We start from the raw sequence: 14,951 nt of genomic DNA, 5'->3' as shown, positions 1-14,951 counted from the left end.
TTTACGAATGGGAATGTTATGTGTTATAATCTTTCTTTATATTTCTTTTTTTTTTTCAATTGTGTTTTTTTATTTATGTGTTATTAATTTATTTTACCTATGAGATTCAACGGCTTAGCCACGTTGGCTTATTAGTTTCCATGAGATCATTAAGGTCAAGCAATGTGAATACGATTAGTAAAATGGATTTGGTAAAACAAAAAACCGTGTGCTGTAAAGAGGTGTTAAAAAAAAATAACCTTTTTTATAATATTGGTTAGAAAAGGTGTGTGTAGAGAAGAGTCTCCCTCGTGAAAGAGAGAGTATAAGTCCTATGATTTCTATATTTTATAATACATTGGCTAATTGAAATTTCTCTGATAGTTGATAATTTATTAGAAAAGATTACGATACATTCGTCATTAAAAATGTCTTCTTTTAATTTTACTTTAATGCAATCCTCATTTAATTAAATACGATAAGGGTATACGGTTTACCCTTTATTTTTCGTCATTCTTACTTTTCTCTCTGGTTTCGCGTGTCCGTTTACTTGAAAGTAACTCGATCCATAAGTAATGGAAAGAGTAATGAAAATAAATATAATAATTATATCTAGCCGGGAAGAAAACGTCGATAAATTCTTAGAAAACGTTAGAAAAAATATACAAATGTAAAATACATTACATCGAAAGATTCTAAACACGAAGATCGTATCATTTATATAAGTACGTATGATTCTCCCCAATCGAAATCTTTTCGAACTTCACGCTCGATAGATTTTATGTGTACGTAGTAACACGTACTCGTTTGCACTACACGCTCGATTAATTCGATACTTGAAGATCCTAAGAAGGCAAGGATGTAATGGAGAAAAGAGGAAAATCACTTTCGATCGTTGGAGATTCGCTCGTGATTCATTATCGTATCATGGCTCCAACCACGTTCAAGGAAGAGTAAAATACAACACACGACTGTATAAATCTTTGACTCTTGTTCATTCATTTACCTAGAACAGCAGAGAACTTCTCTAAAAGGGTTGTACCATTGAAGGAAGACATCGCGTTCTTAAATGAATATACGTAAATGGTGGACGACTATTTTCAATTCTTTCTTTTGTTTTTCTCGTAGAAACTATTCAACGATGTCGTAATTTAACGATACTTCAAACAATACCCACTTTACATAAAAGCGTTACAATAGTATCGTCCGTTAGTAAAGAATTTTTTTTAACGTTCTTTACAATAGTGTAGTATTATCCTTAATTATGAGATTACAGATATCATTCTTTATTAAAACAAAAAATCTATACCACCGATTCTTTTAATAGGTTTTGTTTTATTTATTTGGTGTAGCAATTGAGCCGATACTTTTTAAACAACACTTTAGTAATTATTTATAAAGTAATCATACGTCTCTTATTTTTATATATAGTCTCCATTATTTTCGATGACTATGATCCATTTTTAAGACAACTGCCTGAATTCTTTGTTACACCTAATACAATATTAAAAGAGTAGAAGAAGAGAGAAAGAAAGATAAGGTGAAATGTAATTAATATTCGATGAAGAGAATACCAAAAGGTAGTCGAATCGGTGGTTAACCGTAGCTGCCGTTTCATAAAATCGCCCACCACCACGTCATTCATACCACGTGATCAACACCAGTTCGAATTTCCTTATTGGTTCCTTCGTTACAAGTGTTTCTCGAGTAGGTCCTACGACCTGTAATGCAGCATCCTTGTCAAGTACGCGCGCGCGACCAAACCACATTGGGCATACCTAAAAATAACTTTCTGCCTGTTCTCACCATGCTCTGAGAAAAGATGCATTATCAGAGACCTTCGTTAATATCATCCCAGTATACATACATTTTATCTCTTTTGATTTATTATACAATAAGTATAGTTTGTTATTTGTAATCAAACTATATCTAATTAAGGCCAATCTTTTATCTGATTCCTATAATATCTACAAGTCAAAGTATATATTGGATTGTTAGAAAAGTTCGTGCTGATTTAAAAAATATAACAAATAAATAGGCACGAGCTTTTCGCGTAACACTATAGATACAAATTTGTTAATAATCAAAAGCAACAGAAAATAATTAAAAATGATATTCTATATCTCTTGAAGTAATTAAATTGATTATTTGGAAACTATTTTCTACTTATCATATTTACATTGTTAAATCGTTTTGTTGTATAAGCATTAAGGTTACATAGAACCTTAAAAAAGGAAAAAGTAGCCTAAACGAGTATCTCCGGAAGAAGGTTCGCGAATGGAATTCTTATGTCGTCGTCCTCATCCACGAATGTGTGTCAATGGGATTTGTCGTTTGTTTCGTTCGTTCTTTATCGAACACACCCACCCGATGATTATGCGATCTTTTGAATACGTGCTGGATAAAAAGTAGGTGGAGATGTTTGATCGTAATGATTGATGACGAATACTTCCTTTAAGTATCAGAAAGGAGAAGAAAGAAATGTTGACTTTCATTGCGCTCTTTTCTTTCACCCCTTTTTTCGTGGCTACTTAAAAAAAATAAAGAGGAAAAAAAAGAAGAAAAAAAAATCGTGCCAACCGTTGTAACGAGAGGCGGAGAAGGAATCTGGAAGTAACGTTATCCTTTCTCGGTGGAATCCCCAAAAGGACGCTAAGAAAGAAGAAGAAGAAGGAGTGAGAGACAAGAAAAAGAAAAAAGAAGAGAAGGGGAAAAAAGAAGGGCCCACCATTTTCAGCTAATTTGCAAGTGAGCTTGTGTCATACTTCTTTATCAACCTGAAATAGTCGAGCGAGAGGAATTCACGGAATAATTTTCAATGTACGTACCGTTATTCGTGAGAATATTGTCGTCGTAAAAGCGTCATAGTCATCTTTTTAAACTACTCTACTTTTTTTATTTTTACCATCCTCTTGATCTCCGTTTTAACACCTACGATATTGATCGAATAAGTATTTCCAAAATTCGATTCGTTGATCGTTGTCGTAAAATATTCAATCATATATACTCTAATCTATAGGTATTTATAGGTATTACCGTTCCATTTGATAAATTTCATTAAAATATTGAAATATAAGAATTACTAATTATATTATATAAACAAATATTTGATTCGTAAAGATATTCTGATCATATATTTATTTCCGCATTTTTTTCTGAATGTACAGAGAGCATGACCAGGATCAAGAAAATAACGGCAATGAGTTTTTATCATACTCAAGATAAACATCAACTGCCTTAAGCGTCGGATACATTATATGTATTAAGGATTGTAAGAAGATAGCTGCCAAACTGAAAATCTCGGTACGAATACAAAAATATACCGCCTGTAAGCAAACGGACATCTCATCAGGACGTACGGTACTTCAGAAAAAAATCTCTACGAAAAGGGGATGAAATCTGCTGAGTAATATCATTCGCACATTAGCAAGTTTGTTTCCGCGTGGTATGAAATAAAATTAGAGACTCGACGAGAAATTCTCACGGACTAATACGTTAATCTATTTGTCTTTTCTTTTCTTTCTATTTATATATTAGATAAAAAGATATCTGAAGAAAAAAGAATTTCGACGACAGAGAATCAACGAACATTAATCTTGATCTATAATTAATATCTCAACACTTCGGTCTATTAAAAGTGAATACCGATGAAATTCTATTTCGAAATAAGATAACATCGTTTCCATTTAAAATGATAGAAAATTTGAAATATTATTTAACCGTAATCTCGTAAACCGTTAATTTAAACAAGAATAAGTAGACTCTTGGAAATAAAAATGTTTAACAACTGTATGTAGAATTCCTTTGACACAAATACATTTTAAAATAATGTATATCATATTGTAGATTGTCAATCTTAACATCAATTTTAATACGAGCTCGAAATGTTAAGATCTCAACCTTTTTACGATTGTTGGGTGTATAATCAAATTTTCGAATACAAATGACTTGCCGGAAACCGGCCTTGGGCTTGATACTTCAAGATGCAAATATCATCGTTTGACTTTTCTTGGTTTTTTTTCTTTCTCTTTTCTTTTTTACCTCTCTATCTTTCTTCCGAGTCAAGTCGTACGTAAGAATATTCCGTTATACTTTGTCCAAAAGTTTATACGACGTCGTTCTCGTCCAATGCATCGTCCGAGTAACCGAGTACGCGTGACTAAATAAATTTCATCGACCGAAGCTGATGCATATACGGTGCATATTTATATTCGTTGTTGGTCTTGCACCTTCGTTGTGCACTTATTCTTTGCTTGTCTTCGGTACTTACGCACTAACGTGTTTATTAAAATACTTAATGTTCGAAACTTCATGTTGTTATAATATATAGTTTGTAATTTATTTGATCGATGATTTCATCGGCCGTGTTCTCTACGAATATTGCTGATTATATTCAGGATAGTTTATTTCATAAGGACGTAAGAGAAAATTATTCTTGACAACATAATTCATATGATCAAAACGGTCATTTTTCGTGTCTCTATATATTTTTTCTACTTGTAATTACAATAAGTAATCTCGATACGACAACGTTCTGATCGTTAGTTTTATACATGTATAATAATTTAATATTCTTGAAACAGTTCTATAGAGATTGTAATTCCAAATAAAAAGAAGAGAGAGAGAGAGAGAGAGATGCACTAATCTTGCTAGCGTGAGATCTCATTAACGTGCTTTTATAGAAAGCACTTAACTAATAAACTACAGTAAATCTTATTAAAGCTCGATGTGAGCCGGGGGCATCAACGAACGAAGTCAATTTTTGCCACTTTATCATGTTAAAGTGATTCACAACGCCTACATAAATTAATAGTCTGAGATATGAATTACTATAATTATAGAAATATATTCATAAACATAACATATTACATAATTTAATTAAGGAAAAGATTTATTTTCAAAAGTAATGCCATAGTTTTTTTTAATATATTTTTTCCTTAACATTTTGAACATCGAACAAAATTTGTACCAATGATAAAAGTAATTTTCTTCATTCCCTAATGATCGATTAGCTTAATCCATGCTACTTCCCTCGTGGTAACATACTTGGACACACTATTTAACATTTTTATCGTGTTTTGGCTCAAGGTACCATTTCGCATGGTATAATATATTAGCGAATTATTATAATCTATCAGGATTTCGAAATAAAATTATGTAGAAACGAGAAGCAAGTTTTCGATATGTCTAAGATTCGTTTTTTTCCTATCTTCTTCACTGTCCTTCTTTTTCTTTACTTGGTATCGACATTTTTGGCATACCTACATATTTATTTCGTTCCGTTATATTAATCGTATGTATCGTAATAATGATGCCATGTTTACGTTGGTGGACCTCCTTTATCGTGGAAACGATACGAGAAGAAAAAATAGGGAAGAGGATACCACCGGTCATTAGTAATTCAAGAGGAGCCTGCAAAACGGTTGTTCGAGATGCGTCATGTCGATTAATCTTTTTGCCGTTAGCAAAAAACCAAAAATTCTTGTTCTCTTTACTTGTATAGATATATCAAAATCAAGTATTATATTGTTCTCGATACTTTTTTTTAATTTTATTTATCGCTTATTATCGTTTTTTATTCTACATTTATTAAGAAAAAAAAGTATTACTATAAAATCTGATATTAGAAAGGTTTGATGATCACAGCATCTATAACAATCGAAGAAATGAAGAAATGAATAATTGCAACAGGATATTGTTCATTGACGTATCTAAATAAATATTTTCATTCCTCCATTATATTAATCAGATATATATTACAAAGTTAATATGTTTTGTAGAAATTGCAATAAGAAATATTATATAAAAGGATATAACGTCATGATCTTCGCAATTTAAAGTAAAAAAATCGTTAACATCTCGATTTCTTTGGATTTTTATAAAGAATTTTCTTTCGTCATAAACGAACACGTATCTTTCTAAGATTTCGTAGATCGTTCGTTCTTTTTTATTATCTAGTTTTTTCTTTCCCCTTTTTTATTCTTACTCGTATGTGCGAAAATATTTATTATTTTATAGTTTTATAGAATTGTGAAATTTATACTTTAAGAAAAAAAGTAGCAGGATAAGTTTAGTTAGATGGTATGTTACAGACCGTTAATAATACCGGACGCGAAGCAGCCTACTACTAGCCATGATTATTCGTGATTCAGTCGTCCTTGCTGTGTCGATCGATCGAAACTTTCGAAGGACGAATAACAAAGAATACGTAAAAATCGAATAAAATATCTATAAGTAAAAGGAAATGAATAATAAAATTGTTTGTTTTTGCGTTCGATAAAAAATCAAATCTCTTTTAAATCATTCATATTTTTCTACAGTAAAGAAAGATTACAAATATTCTTTAATAATGATTTATTTTATATATCGTGTCTTTTTATTTTCCCTTTTACGGGCTCGATAGTCTACCGAGCACCTTTTCACACCTATCCAATACTACCACGCAGTTTTTGTTTTCTCCAACGAATCACCCATCTATTTTATTAACACCATGCCCACGTTGCTCGATTTCAGTCATTTAACGGGAACTAGTAATCTAACGTGACTAGGCTGTTGAAAAAAAAAATATTTATTAATAATATATTATATTATTTAAAAAAAAACACATGTATAAAAAACGCTTCCAACTTGATACGTTGTTATTGTTAGACGTGTTATCATACATAAGAATGAATGAAATTAATAATACTCGTTGAGCGAACATCAAAAAAATCTTTTCCGATAATATATTTTTTAAAGTGAACAAATAAAGATGAACAAACGAGAAGTGACGTTTGATGATGATTTACGTGATGATAGTACGTCATGACGAATTTCTAACATTCCTATTTCATAGTAAGAATTATTATAAGATCACTCGGCCGTCCAGATCTCTCGGGTGGATTAGAACGAAAAACTGTTGTGTCGCGGCTGCGGATTCTAACGACAGCGTGAAAAATGTTAAGAATGTTGAATGAATCTTTCAAGAAGGAAGGTCCGGTGTGCGCGGAATAAATGAATAAAAGCGTTCCTCGACCCGTACAATCTATCGGCTATACTGTTTTTAAACGATTGATTTTCGTTAATGTCAGATTCGTTTCCAATCTCCTCTAGTCTCTTCATCTTTTTTATTCTATTACTTACTATATTGTTTACCATAAATGATACTTAATAATCTTCATATCGTGGTGAAATGTTTCGTTTATCCGAGCATAATATAAATTTTTTGTTTAAATAAAAACTTTATTATAAAAGATCAATCATGAATAAATTTCAATTGAAAAACGAGATAAGACGTATAGAATGAATTATTTTTTCAAATACTGTAACATTATTCGAGAAAAGTTATTAACGAGTTGCGAAGCTTTTCTTAGAAAGATTCGATGGGTTCTTATTTTTTCTTTTCTTTTTTAATTCTCTGGATGCTTTAATTAGCCATTTATTTGGGCTCACTTTATACACGAAAAACTTTTATCTTTCGTGGCGAGAATTCTTTCGTCGGTACGAAAACTTTTTTATCAGACACTAAGAATAAGAATAAAAAAGAAGGGAAGAAAGGGTAAGAAAGCTACTCGCTTAATTAGGAGTTATGGTAATCGTTGGGCTTTCAAACGAAGCAACCTTGCGTATACAGATTAATGTACCATGGAAGTCATAATGTCGTTGTAATTAGACATTGGATAAAACGATAATGGACAAATTAATTTTCGGAAATGGTTAACAAGATGATGAACTCGATATAGTATTTTGTATTAAATTACCTGTACAATTTTAGGAAAAAAAGAAAAGAAAGAACCTCGAAATGACAAATGTTATTATTCGTCGCGACCTCGAATTCAACGACCGACTGATTCTTTATTATCCTTTTCCGGGAATAAAGCATTGCTTTATTTTATCTTTCGTCCAATAATCGGAATATTTATCGCAAAAGAAAAAATTTTGATGCTAAAGAAATACGATAGATTTCTTTTCAGTATCGAAAAACCATATCCCGGAGTACACCAGACAGATCCATGACCATTTGCGTGTCTCTTCAAGGACTGGGATTCTTCGTTCGTAACACTTGTTTCCAAACATGATGCATGTACTTACTTACGTATATTTTCAATCTTTTCGCGAACTCTCTTCTTTTTGTTTTCTTTTTCTTTTTTTTTTTTTGTTTAAATCGTGATCAGTGTTCCGATAAGTAGCGGTAAACTGATCGATCGTAAAACGCGATACCTCATGCGAGAACGCAGACAAGTTATATTTTTACCACCGTATAAATCTTCTGTCATCCTTTCTTACTTTGACCAAAAGATTCTCCCTCTTTCTTTCTCTCTCTCTCTCTCTGTCTCTTTTCATCTTTACGACGAACACTGATTACACGTCCTTATTTCCGAAGATGTTTAGAGAACACACGATGCTATCATTTGCATATCGTCGAACGTCGTTAGAATGGCAAATTAGCGGACCGGAAAAAGCATACTTTTTTCGGTGGACCAGAGTTTGGTGGTAAATCGTTCGACATTAGTTCTCGAATCTCGCCTTGACTCGAGAAAGGGTTTGTCTTTTTTCTCTTTCAGAACAAGATAAATTAAGTGCATCCAACGAGACGGGTGGCAAACGAATACGTAGCATTGTTGCGGGGTAATGAGAGATCGTAGAAATTGATAAATAAATATTGAAACAAATCGTCGGGAGCATAAAAATAATGAAACATTAGAAAACGGAAGAATAGGATAGTAATAATAATTCGCATGGATGAAAGAATTTTCAGAAACATATTAGCTAATAACAAGGCCTTTTACCTTCTTAGCTTCCTTGCGTAAAATCCAAGAACAGTTAAACGGAGTAAACGGCGAAATTCTTAGAAAAGAGAAACGTTAAAGCAACCCCAAGAGTAACTCTTGGTAATAAACAAAGGCCATTAAACTTACTCGCTCGTAGTTGTATGTATTATCTGTAAGTGTGGGAGGTAAATTGTACAGGTGGAGGAAAGTTGAATTTTTATTTAAACTCGGTGAGATAAAAGGTTTATTTCTGTCACCGGCTTCGTTAATTACATTTGGTGTAGGTACACTCGCGATGTACGTGCGAGGGAACCTGAATCACAGGAGTCTTGGAATGGCAAAAACCTGAGAAGAAATGAAAGAAAGAAAGAGAAAGAGGGAAGAGAATAAGAAAGAAAGGTGGTAAACGTTCGTATATACGAACGGATGGGGGAAGAAAGGAGAGAGAAAAAAATGCAAAGAGATGCAAAGAGGTAGGCTGGCTTATTTACAAGTTCTGCTTGCTTTCAAGAACTCCCGCCAAAGAGAAATACCGCTTCGAGTTTCTCGATACGAAGAGAATGAGAGAAAGAGAGAGAGAGAGAAAGAGAGATAAAGAAAGAATGCAAGCGTTATCAGTAATCATTTCTATTTGTTACTCGGTTTATCATCTGATAATACGTGTTGTATTTGATTATAAAATTATATCGCAAATATTTACTGTTAGGTGAACGAACGAAGAATACTTTAGACAAACTTTTTACAATATTTCATAAAATTGTGAAACTTACATGTTATCCAGTTTTTGTTTTATTGTTAATAAGGTAATGAGGAGTACGAGGATTTGGAATGTACTGAATAAATTATAGTAAACGAGGAAAAGGAATAAAAGTAACGGAAGAAGAAAAAACTTGATCCTTCCGCATGAAGAGAGAAAAATCGTAAGGACGTCTGAATCGGTTGTTCCTTGAGAAAAGGAATAATTCATGGATACTTCTCGTGAGCGTTCTTTCGATCGTTTGCTCGAACATTTCCCTTTGGATAGGACCGAAGGACGTACTTCCGCGCTTTATTCCGCGGCTCGTTAATTCAGTCTTCCTTCCTTCCTTCGTTCCCTCCCTCAGAAGAATCCACGAGACAGGACAGGGGATTGCCATAATCGCCACTGGACAACAACGAGGGGGTAAAACCTACCAGTCAGAATTTTTCACAGTCGACATTTATGGCGAATGCATCTTAAGATACGGTCCATTGTACAATCCTCTTTCTACTTTCCTATTCCTCTTTCACCCTACCTATGTGTTTATTTTGCGTATACGCAACAGGATCGTAGCTAAAGACTATAATAAAATCATACGGATCTTAAATCGTCCATAAAGGAATAATCAATAATCATAATGCTTTAAACGAGAATAATAATATTAATAATAATAGTAATAAGCATGATAATATTAAGTATAGTATCCAAACTCTAGATTATCATGAAGTTTTATCGTCAAACTATTTTCTATACCAATGTTCTTCGAGATTTCCTTCCAATCGAGAAAGGAAGTGTCTTCTTGACAATTAATGTTTCCTTTCCGATACATTCATAAGAAGTATTCTATAATGATTTTACCCTTCGATATCATCGACGATAAAATCATGTGAATTCACTTTCTTCCGGCAATCCTCAATGATTTTCAAACTTCTCTTTTTTTAATATTAAAGGCTTTAGGCATTAAATTGAAGCATTTACTTTTGACGTTGGAATATAATATAATATCGTATACGCCTACTCGTTCGAACTCTTGAGGAGAATCATATATATGCCGGAAGATAAAGATAATATATAAAAATTAAAAAAAAATTATAAATTTCGATAGGAATCGATACTACATTTACAATACAAACGAATAAGTTAATGTGTGAATGATCGTGACAATGAACATTTAGTACTATAAAGATAAACCACGAAAGCAATTTTTTTATCGGTATATAAATCTCAGATGATATATTTTATAAAAAGAAAAAAAAAGAACCAACTCCTTTGAAAATAATACAACCTTGAAGTATACGCAGAATCAAATGAAAGTATCGGTATGCAATAAATAAAATGTTTCCGTTAGGTTTCCCTTGGACTTGTAGGATTTGTGTGTGGAAAGAAGAAGAAGAATTATACAAATAAAATTAACGAAGTAAAAAGATTAAAAAATAAGTTTATAACTGAAATTCCCACGAACCGACCTCGTTATATATTTACGTAGTGCATGCTGTGGTTTTACTTACCGTCAATGATCGTTGATAAAGATAATGATAATCATCGTTGTTCCTTTTAGCAGTTACACTAAACCCGACGAAAGAAAGAAACAGTTGTTGATCATGATCTCTTCTTGTTCGCACGTGACCGCCCACAAGAAGATCCCGCGAACTCTTTCATATATCTATCTATCTATCTATCTATCTTCTTTCCTATCCTACTTCCATCAACTCACAGTTCTTTATATTTTTCCTCTTATTCTCCTCTTCCATGCGTTTTCTCTGCTAAAAGTTGAACGAACCGGTGTCGCGCCGGCCACTGACCGTCGTCGTTTTCGTTCTCATCCGTGAGTCAAACGTAGGACTCTCGTAATTTGGTTAACCATCATCCACTTTAAAAAAAGAAAAGAAAAAAAAAAAAAGAAAAAAAGGAAGAAAATAGTTTACACGAGATGTTACTCATTCATACCGACTTTGAGTCTAACTGACGAGTCCGTCTACCTGTCGAGTCTTTAGTCTTTCTCTTCTTATTTTTTCAAATTATTTTCCATTGAAATATTCCGGAATATATTAGAATATCTTATGACATTTTTCTGTTTCGTAACATTCAAATGAACACACCTCTCTCTGAAAGATATTTATTTATTTTTATTATTAAATGCATACTATTCGATAAAATAACGTTCGTTATCTTAAGTTATCTTTTTTGCATTAGCTTGTATTAAAATTCATTGTTTTTCTGACTTACAATTAATGTAGAATAAAAAATATGGAAAATCCGATGTAAGAGCATCAGTGCGGAAAAATAATAAGCAATGCGATAAAAAGAACAAGAAGAAGGCAACTCGTACAATCGATAAAATGAACGTTATTATCAAGGACGCGAGAATCAAGGAAAAATCCTATCGATTATACGTTACTCCCCTCCTTTCTCTGTATATCCCTTTTTTTTTTTTTATAACAATAACGATGCACGCATATCGTTCGTGTTGATACGACATGTGTTAAGACTACAAGAAAACGCATAAAATTAAATAAAAATATTAATAACGAGTTAGGTAAATAATGATTAATTAATTTTACTTTTTATATTAATCTAGAATACTTAGACTGCATAATAAGTTAGTATGGAAATACTTCGTGATCTTTATACTATACAATGGTAAATATAATTGAAAAGAACCCATATCATATTCCTTATCCAATATTCCTAGCGTGCATCCGACGTTAATGAGGCTATTTTGTCTTGTCTACTTGTGTTTTATCCTACCGACCTTCCTAACTATCTCGGCGAAGACGAGACTTAAAAACCGGCCTTCGATATCTTCGCTGAAGGTAACGTATACCTAAATTATCGATACCTGAGAAATGTAAAATAACAATAAACGTTTGTTGGTCTTTAAACATTAAATTTATCAGAACTTCGAGAACAATATATCATTTTTAATTTTATAATACATTTCAACATTAACTTATATTTAATAAAGAGATATACTTATCATTATTGCCTGATCATTTATTTATATTATAACTTATTATTATTGTATGTTACTGTATAGTATTGGTATTATAAATTTGCACATTTATAAATATCTTCCAAAGAAATGGAAAATTCATCTAAATCAAACGTTTTTAACTTTCCTAATCTATAAAATTTACCGTTACTTTAACGAGACTTTTAAGAGTCATTCTAAAGAACGTTATAAAGATATATAGTACGTCAAAGCGTTTATTCTAAAGTGATAGATAAAGAAACACATCTAAACGAAAATAGTTTGAAGGCCATCAAATAATATCAATGTCTTTTATAAACGAGTATTTAAAATCGTTCAGGTTGGCACTTTACGCGAAGGAATAAATAAATACCGCATGATTATCAATATCAAACTCCTAGATTTTCGTTTAAACAATCTCACTTATTATATCGTTCGACGATAAATAAAGGAAAAATGTTATTAAGGATATTAAATGAAATATTTATAACAAAAATATTTATATTATCTAGAAAAATAAATAGGAGACTTTTGATCATCTTCATCCAACAAAATAGTCAAGATCACAACCCTCTGAGAAAAAGGACCCTGAGATTGTCAGGGAGGGTGAAATTTATTATTGAAGGGTACGATAAGACGTTGAATGAAATAAGGGAAGAAATAGGGGTAGGAAGAAAGAGGAAGGAACACCTTCCTTGGGCATGATCGTACCGGTGTAATGTGTAACAAGCATCGAGCGTGTAACGATTGGAACACGGTACCGTGCCCTCCCTCCTCCTCCCTCGCCCCCTCCCTCCCTCCTGCCACCTAAGAGAGGAAAGACCAAGTCCACGATTCCTCCTCGCGTACGCACGCACACGCACGCAAACGAATGATCGAGTAAGCGTGTAACCGAGCGTCCTCTTCGTCTTCGGCCTCTCTCCATCTTTATTTCTTTCTCTCTCTCCCGTGTACGTCCGTGTGTACGCTTAACGCACACGGCTAAGCCAATTGGAGAGCCAAGACTTGGCCAAGTCTTTATAAGTAGGAGCCATCCGCGTCCTCAGGACTTACTCCCTCTCGAGGAACGTACCACGATCGGCGACCGATTTTGCAGAATAGTTTCTCAAAAGACGCCGTTCTTATAAGATATATCAACCCTCCCCCTCGACTGTTCCAACCGAGAGAGAAATCAAGAAAAAAAAAGAAGGGTGGAAGGGAAAGAGTGTTCTTTGTCGTTCGTTACTCCTGTTGTTTCTGTTTTTGGAAACGAAGAAGGACATTTATTTTCGAGGATCGAGCAATCTCGAGGAAATTGTTAGAGATTGCGAAAGATGCGGAACAAGTATCTACGGTGGATCCTAATTTAAGGAGTTAGGATCGAAATATATTGAAGAGTTCCTTCCCTTTTCGTTAAGGTAAGTACTTTCAAATGATTTATCGATCAATCTTGTTAGTTTTTCTTAATGAGTTTTACCTAACATGGTGTTGAAGGATCGTTGTAAGGGTGGAAATGAATTGATCGTTAAAGATAATTTATGGATCTTTTAATGTAAAAACAATCTCATTTTATACGGTGTAATCATAGAGTTAGTATCGTAAATTCACTACTGTATTCTTTTGATTGTTTTATATCAGTCGTTTTATTGTTTGCTTTTTTTATTGTACGTATCATAAATTTCTTTACTTTGATCACACGCAGCGCGTTTTATGTGTTTCGAATTTAACGAGAACGCTTGGCAACGATATCGAATCTTTGATTAATTTATCGTAATAATTTAAGAAAGTTCATCATTAATCTTGTAGTATTTTTTTTCTTTTATGATTCCTCTCAGAGAGAGATCATAGTAGATTTTTTTATTTCTATTATCTTTATACGAAGAAGACGTCGAGGATGTTAGATATTTGAGTTCGATAAAAACGCAAATCGTTTTCCTCTAGAGTATTGGAATTCGTCAATGATTGCATCGACCGTAGAACGTTTCGTGACCATTTCCGGCGTAGATTTCCTCTTAACAACTTGGCATTTTGAAAACTCTTAAATAACGCGATCGTATAATACTTAAGAGGCAAGAGGAACACCCATTCTCTACGGAAGATCTAAACTTGCTCAATGGGAGTTGCATCAATCTTAAATGCACATCCCGCTTTCTCTGTCGGTGAACGTTATGCGTGAACGATTCAGACCAAAATGTACGTAACCGTCCGTCGACACGAACATTTGACAATTTATTTTTCACCCAACCTAAAGAAAGAAAAAAATAATAAACTTAAATGATTTCATTTTATATCGATGTGTGTCACTGTTGGTGGTATCCTATTGAAACACGTCAAATTGTTTAAAAGCAACATTTCATTCGTTAAATATATATAAGGATGCAAAATTAGCATAGTTTCAAACGTCCGGGATCAGTCGGAAGATTTAGGAAAACCCACTAACGCGTATTGTTGACCGTCTGATTATGATGCAACGGATAATCGAAGTTCGAGGACTCGTAATCTATAATTGAATCGGACGATGTTTCATCGATCC

The sequence above is a fragment of the Polistes fuscatus genome, unplaced genomic scaffold (genome assembly GCF_010416935.1).
Source record: "Polistes fuscatus isolate 324 unplaced genomic scaffold, CU_Pfus_HIC Scaffold8, whole genome shotgun sequence".
NCBI lineage: Eukaryota > Metazoa > Arthropoda > Insecta > Hymenoptera > Vespidae > Polistes > Polistes fuscatus.
The sequence above is the reverse complement of the archived record's forward strand: the minus strand, read 5'-3'. Positions refer to the sequence as shown.